Source organism: Mercenaria mercenaria, chromosome 8 (genome assembly GCF_021730395.1).
Source record: "Mercenaria mercenaria strain notata chromosome 8, MADL_Memer_1, whole genome shotgun sequence".
NCBI lineage: Eukaryota > Metazoa > Mollusca > Bivalvia > Venerida > Veneridae > Mercenaria > Mercenaria mercenaria.
Window position 1 is genome coordinate 61,125,356 of NC_069368.1, and position 8,292 is coordinate 61,133,647.

Consider the following 8,292-nt stretch of genomic DNA (forward strand, 5'->3'; position numbering starts at 1 on the left):
TATTTGTTGAAGGCCACTAAATGGAATCCAACTTATCACTTTTTCGCTCTAACCGTTCCTTCTAACTAAAGCTCGTTTTCTTTCTGATAAACTCGTCTAATAACCTTTTCTATTCTAAAAACCTCTTATTTAGTGTGTAGAAGTTCCTACTCATAAAATGAACACTTAATTATTTCATTATTCAAGTCTTTAATAGTGTATGTTCTGGAAAACGAAGTACGAATTCCTTTCGTATTAAATATTTTCTTTTCCAGTTTGGTGTATATCCTTTTTCAAGATGTCGTTAAATTTTGCTTAAGCGGACTCGGTCACCAATTTTAAATTTTGGTTTACTCTTCGGTATCTTTAAATAACCGTATAAATTAAAGAAAACAGAACATTCATTTGAATGTTCACTGGCTTGTCTGGGAGTTATTTTTATGCTACTGTCTTTTGTGTTGTTATATTTTACAGCGCCTTTGAACGTGTTTATCATGAAAAGGGCGCTATATAAATTCGGTATAATAATAATAAAAATATCTTTTTCCACTATATTTTTCAAATTATCTACATAAGTATAGGTATTATTTGCTGTAAAATATTTCCACATTATTTGTTTAAGTTTTCTATTCTTTTTTTCAATGTTTCTTCATTCAAGATAAATCCTACAGTTTCCATTCATAGATTTTTTTCAAATGTACATATAGTATAGGAAAAAAATGCTGAAAACAATGAACAAATAAAAGCAATGGGTCAGTAGGCTTGTTTTCGTATAAAGAAGAAAAGTAAATAAACACACCCCCTTTGGTGAAACTGCTAGAGATTTTTCAACCTTTTGATATGCAAAATATGCATCACAACAGCAAAATATGCATCACAACAGCACGATAAGATTTATTCTTTAAACAGATTTTATCCTTTACTAAAATGATATCATAGTCATATTTGTTATTTGTAATACTTATTATTACAATAATGAGTACAAATGGAAGAAAATCTTGCTTCATATAATAAAGATTATTTATTTTTAAATTAAAAAAGAAAAGATCAATGTCACAAGTCAGGATTGGCCAGAGTGGGTAGCTCTACTACTGCAATAACCACCTAACAAATTTAATTAACTTTGATCAATCTTTTAATAATCAAATTAAATATGAAGTATATTATGCATATAAAACAAAGATATTCTGTTAAATAATGAAAAGTTCTGTAATCCTGGAATCAAATCTAGACCAACCAACAACACTTCCACCTAACATTTCCGTCTTAAGAACTGAATGTCTCTAGAATCACCAACCAATGCATGATCCTCAATGTTATCAACACTAAAGTTAGTTCAACTCCGACCAACAGATTTGGTCAATGTTTCTTGTAGTAGAAAACTGTTCAGTATTATTGAAATACTCCGACCATATAAATATCTAAATATAGTCCAGACACCGACATTAATACTTATGACGGAAACATCCAACCACTGTACAATGTTTCAGTTACTGTACTCGTTCCTATACCAGCTCTCCACATCAGTCAAAGATCTCAACTGTGCTACAAAGCCGTGTTGAAGGCACCCACTACCAATACCAAGAGCTACGAGTATCTCTCCTCCAACCAACCTAATAACAGGAACCTTACATTCATTTATCAAACATAAAATACTATTTTACATCATTGTTGAAATACTTTACATAATACTTGTATGTTATATACAAAAAAAGGATTTTACAATATTACATCTGGTTACTCATGAAATTATCTGCAAAGAAATATTCATAAAATCTTCCATGTACAAAGTAAACAAATAAAACAACTTTTATAGTTCAAAATGTGAATAAATGCACACTTACCCTGATATCTGGTTTCCAGTGACAAGCTCAATAAACAGGAAAATACTTCTGACCATAAAGTATCGCCTTGCTAATTAACTAGGAAATTTCAAGATTCTTTTAAATAAACTTCTGCCAAATATTCTATAATGTCCTTTTATGCATTTTATAAAATGTCATGTGCTCTAGTCAAAAGTCAGTTCAGGTGTAAGCTTATTCAAAAAGATATAATATACATTTCTCCAATCAAACAATGATTGGTCAATTATTTACAGGTAAAATTAACTCAGGTGTTACATTATATGGTCAACTAATCCAGTTAATCTACCTATGTATTAAGATACAACAAGAGTTTATAAGTACATCAATGCTTAATCTGATAATTGTGGCATTGCCTTTAAAGAATAAATAAAATTAACTTGATATTTTGACAATCGAGCACTTTAAAATTTAATGCTTGCATTTTTGCAATTATACTGCTGGTGATTTTAAAACCATGTCATAAACCATAGTTAGCCTGCAGTTGTTTGCACCTTTCTGTTCTCTTTAGTGTGCCATTTGCCAATAGGTGTTGCTTTTTTACAATAGTCAGATTCAATGAAATATATTAAGGTATAACATGTTTTGTTTTAGTATTATACAACCTGTGCATGTTTTTCTCCTATGCCATAGAAATGCAAATAATGATGAGCCCTAGACACCACACTTTCCACTCCTTTTCCAGTGCGCTGACTTTCATCAATAAAATAAAAGTCTGTTTGCCTGCAAAGAACACAAAAAGGCCAAAAAATATAATATTTACATAATACATGTTTATAATGCATTTTCCATTAAAATGCCAAATTTCTAAAATGTAATTCTATTTTGACAATGCTGTTTATAGTTTATTCAAAGGGGAGATCATAATTTAATGACTGAATAGTAAAGTACTAAACACTTTGGAGACCAGACTGCATGGATATGTAGGCTCATCTTGATGTACACTGACCACAAAGTTTGACAGCATGCAGGACACTCATCATTATTCATTGATAATTTACTGACCCAGTTACAAACAGTGCATATCATGATCAGACTGCACAGATGTGCAGCCTGATATAAATCTGCTTTGATGGCAGAATCAGACATAAGCACCGCTACTATGCTAAGAGATTAATACAGTATTGGAGCATGAAAACTGTCAGATTTTAATATTCATATACATAATCTTTCTGTACCTACACCAAACACATGGCGCTTCCTTAGGGTACGGAACTAAATTAGTCCCACTTGTTGTAAATGATATGGATAATGCACGTACTGAGCAAAATCCCAGGGATAATGGTATTCAACATCAAGAGTGCATGGAGGACTGCCTGAAACATGACAAAATAATTTATAAGCCGATTTGATAATACTGTGTATATTCAGTAATTAAAAACTGACATTGCTTCGGGTCGCCTGTTAATGTAGAGTAATTTTTAAGATCAGAAGTTTATCTTTTAATAAGCAACTACTCATTGGATGCACTAACAATTCATATGGGTAGAGTGTCATAATCATACCCTCGTGAAATTTGACCACGACGTTCACAACACATGTACATACTCAGAAATCCGGAAAGTGAACATTGCGGGAAGTTAATATAAGTTGTTAGAAATTTACAACTGATGTAAATAATAACCTGAGTAAATTTTATCCAACATGTTTGGCACGTCAAATATCCTCCATATATATAAAGTTATGACTTTGTACTTTTTTCTCAATAAGTTTCTGTTTCTCCAAATATATGGCAACACCATTAGTATGGATGAAATTATGAAATAAATTTATGATCCCCTTACACTTAAAACACTGATTCGCAGCACAATCTGGTACACATGTTTTAATAGCTACACCACTTAGGTAAACGTGAGCTAGTGCTAGATTGTGACAGTTCAAACAAATCCAACATCAACTTTAAACCATCGGTGAATCGTCTAAACTAAAATAAATAGACGCATTTCAAAAACATACTTTGTGCAGTACCGAACGGAAAATACACGTTTTCACATGATGATATAGGTCGTTCAGAATAATCAATATTTTGTGAAAATTCAATTGTCACCGGTTGCAAGCCACGAAATGAGAGTCGTTGGAGATTTCTGTAAGTCTCACATTATTTCAAAGTATTGACAAATCATTTTTGACAGTTTACAAGTATTTTTTCTAAGCTTACACGTCGAATTGCTTATTAAAAAAAGACGTATTTTCTCGATAACGACGTCAACGTCCATAAGCCCCAAATAACATTCCATAACATTTGCAGATGTCGGTCGGTCTGTCCGTCGGTATGTAGACCGATCCTTTTCCGGATGATAACTCAATAACGCTTGGGCCTAGAATCATGAAATTTGATAGGGAGGTTAGTCATCACCAGCAGATGATCTCTATTGATTTTGAGATCTGTTTGCAAAGGTCAAGGTCACAGTGGCCCTGATTAGTAGAACTGTTCCCGGATGATAACTCAAGAACGATTGGGTCTAGGATCATAAATGTTAATAGGGAGGTTGGTCATCACCAGCAGATGACCCATATTTTGAGGTCAGTATGTCAAAGGTCAAGATCACAATGACCCTGAACAGTAAAACGGTTTCCGGATGATAACTCAAGAATGCTTGGGCTTAGGGTTATGAAAGTTAATTGGGAGGTAGGTCATTACCAGTAGATGGCCCCTATTGATTTTAGTCAGTATGTCAAAGTCAAGGTCACAATGACTCTGAACATTAAAACGGTTTCCGAATGATCACTTAAGAACTCTTGGGCTTAGGATCATGCGTGTTAATAGGGAAGTTGGTCATGGCCAGCAGATGACCCCTGTCAATTTTGAGTTCAGTATGTCAAAGGTCAAGATCACATTGCCCTGGAACAGTTATATGGTTTCCGGGCAATAACTCAAGAGCGCTATGGCCTAGGGTCAGGAAAATGAACAGTGAGGTTTGACATGACCAGTGAATGACCCCTATTGATTTTGAGGCCATTGGGTCAAAGGTCAAGGTCACATTTGCCAGGAACAGATAAATTGCTTCTGATTTTCTTGTCCAAAACAAAAGGGCCGTGGGCATTGATATTTGGTATGTAGCAAAATCTAGTGGTCCTCTACCAAGATTGTTCAGATTATTTCCCTGGGGTCAAATATGGCCCCATCAAGGAATCACATTTTTTTTATAGTCTTATATAGGGAAAATCTTTTAAAAACCTCTTGTCCAAAACCACAGGTCCTAGGGCTTCGGTATTTTGTATATGACATCATCTAGTGGTACTCTTCAAAAATTGTCCAGATTATTCCCTTAGAGTCAAATATGGCCTCGCCCTGGGGTCATATGGTTTACATAGACATATACAAGGAGAAACTTTGAAAATTTTCTTGTTCAAACCAAAAAGACTTGGGCTTTGATATTTGTAATGTAGCATTATCTAGTGGTTCTCTACCAAGTTTGTTCAAATTATTCATCTAGGGTCAAATATGTCCCCTCCCCGGGGGTAACATGATTCATATAAACTTAAACTGGGAAAAAAATAGAATTTTCATGTCTATAATCTACATCATTCAAATTTGGACCACATGAATTGTTTTGAGTGCCAAGATGAACCTTGACAGGAGTTGACCTTGATCGGGATCTAGTGACCTACTTTCACATTTCTGAAATTACTGCCTTCAAATTTGGACCACATGCATAGGTTTGTGTACAGAAACAAACTTTGACCTTGTTATTGATCTAATGACCTACTTTCACTTTTTATATGTACAGGTTTCAAATTTGAACCACATGAATAATTTTGTGTTCCGAAATAAATTTGACCTTGATTTTTCCTAGTGACCTTCTTTCAGATTTCACAAGCTACAGCCTTCAAATTTGGACCATATCCATAGTTTTGTGTACCGAAATGAACTTTGATCTTGAGATTGACCTAGTGCCCTACTTTCTCATTTCTGCTACAGCTTTCAAATTTGGACGACATGCACAGTGTTTTACCGAAATGACATTTGACCTTGATTTTTATCTTGAGCTAGTCTTGAAGTTTTGAACATTCAAAAATTGCTCGGTGGTTGGTGCCGAGATCACTCTGTGATATCTTGTGAGATTTATGGGTTAAAGGTCAAGGTCAGATTCAACCAGAACAGTAGAAGTTTTGTTTACATTGAGCATATATTTTTTTCCTTGAGCAATTAATGAACGCATCAAGGGGGCGGGGAGGGGTGGGAGGGCGCATTTTGTGTTCTATGAGCTCTTGTTGCCTTTATTACTGATCGAGACAGGTGGAGTAGTTCTTGACTAAGTCACTTACTGTTGTTTTCACTTCCTGATTCTTTTTATATTTCATTATGATAAGTGAATGTAAAGATATATAAAAGTAATAAAAGGATCATAGATATTTACATCTTATCACAATGAAATATAAAAGAAATCAGGAAACATAGAGGAGCTATTTATAGTTTATTTTCTACACAGATATCCTGACGTCACACAACTATGACGTCATGCTGCGATGCACGCGGCGTTGCGCGAACAAACTGAATATAATTTGGTTAAAAACATTAAAGATGCATAACATAAATAGAACATTTGATTGTTTCATCGTAAGATCGAAATATATTTTACTAGTGAACACCATACTTTACATTTTCACTTGTGGCTGTGCCACTCGTGAAAGTATTGCATTTTAGTGTTCACTCCGTGAAACATGATTCGAACTTACACTAAAACAAATAAGTATCCTCTATTTATCGTGGCTATTGCAAATAATGTATAACAAAATCGTGTTTCAATGTTAGTTATACACTTACGGTTTTATGTCGTAGGAAATCATTCACTCGGTCTTGCAGAGCTCCAGATAAGTTACATATATGTGTATTTTCACAAAAATGCAGAAATCCCATAATATTATTCATACAGTGTAAGTACTGACACACAATAAGAATTCCTTATACCCAATTCATTAAAACATCACTTGCGTATCGTATTTTCCTTATTACTAGAACATTATACATTACCACAGAACAGGCTGCTCTTTATCTGAATTATCACAGGACCATTCAGTTGGTGATCAGGACGATTTGGATGCTTTGTAAACAGTTTTTACTTTGATAAAATGGACGAGATGTAAAAGAGATCGCAGAAAAAACATTGTTGCAGCACAAAGAAGCACATTAGTGCGATACTTTGCTGTTCAACATTTACAGTTGTCTGTTTGTGACGATGTAGTGTCGCCAATACTGGACGACATCTTATGGGAGAATGCATATTGTGGTGAACACATCATTAAACATATTGTGGATGAATTGATGTCCGAATGCATTAAAAGTAGTTAAAAAAAGTATGGAATAAATGTATTTCAGGAAATAGCCTCGGTAGACTAGTGGTGAAGCGTCCGCTTTGAGTGCGGTTGGGGTCGTTGGTTCGATCTCCGACCGCGTCAGCCCGGGGCCGGTATAATGTGTCTAGGTGGGATATAATGTCGTTAGACCCGAACACACACACACGTACTGAAAATATTAAATGACTGAAAAAGTATCTTTGTACTATGAATTAAAATACACAAAGTCTTCATTGCTTACAGGCATGCAAAACCAATTTTAAAAAGAGAATACATTTATTATAGATCACATTTCATATTCAACACTGAAGGGTGCCATTAACATATTTTTTGTAGTTAGTCAATCCTGGATAATGATAAATATCATGCATACTGTAAGCCTAGACAATTAGTTTAAGCCATAAGAAGAATATAACTCAAATGTTTGTGAAGATTGGTGAAATACCCAAATAGTTTTATCAAATACCCAATTACTTCTCAAAACATATTGTTTACCCAATTCAAATTTCCGATACCCACAAAGTGATTGGTTATTGTAAATACCGAAATGCGCCAAATGCTTATCTTGTGCTCTGCAGCCTTTCCATCATGAAATTATTAATTTGCAATAATATATCTGACCATCTTGTATATCCTGTGTGCACCTGGACAATTGTTACAGCGATTGCCTGTAGTGTATTGAAACGGGTAAAAATGTCCTTGCCTCAAAACCGGGATAACCTTTACAACGATTGCCTGCAGCGTTATGAGACACTGCCTATTTTGCAGATTTAAAACCGGAAGCAAGATTTCACGTATTTTCAGGAAAAAGGTACGTTTAACAACGTTAAAATGAACCCAAATACATTTTTTCTGTTGTCGCTGCTTATCAGTTCAAGAGCAGATTTACATTATAATGACTTCATTTGCCGTTTCAAATATACGTTCTTTAACAATACAGTACTCTTATGGGTAAGAACCAAATTTACGTTCTTCAACGATACAGTGCTCTTTCGGGTAAGAACCAAATATACGTTCGTCAACGATACAGTGCTCTTTCAGTTATAATGCATAAAGAGTCCTTACTTTTGCCAACATGCCCACAACGTTCACGTACGTATTTCAAAAGTAATCAATAATGACCAATATGACCAGTAAGATCGACTTTATTGAT

The 8,292-nt window shown here is 34.5% G+C and overlaps 1 long non-coding RNA gene across 1 annotated transcript; it reads right to left on the reverse strand.

The window, feature by feature from the left end:
• Positions 1-547: 547 nt before the first annotated feature.
• Positions 548-4,014, reverse strand: LOC123566256 (uncharacterized). Its single transcript, XR_006689400.2, has 4 exons — positions 3,466-4,014; positions 3,024-3,157; positions 1,824-2,564; positions 548-1,592 (listed from the first exon to the last, which is right to left on the reverse strand). It is a non-coding gene; the product is annotated as an uncharacterized LOC123566256 (long non-coding RNA).
• Positions 4,015-8,292: the final 4,278 nt, after the last annotated feature.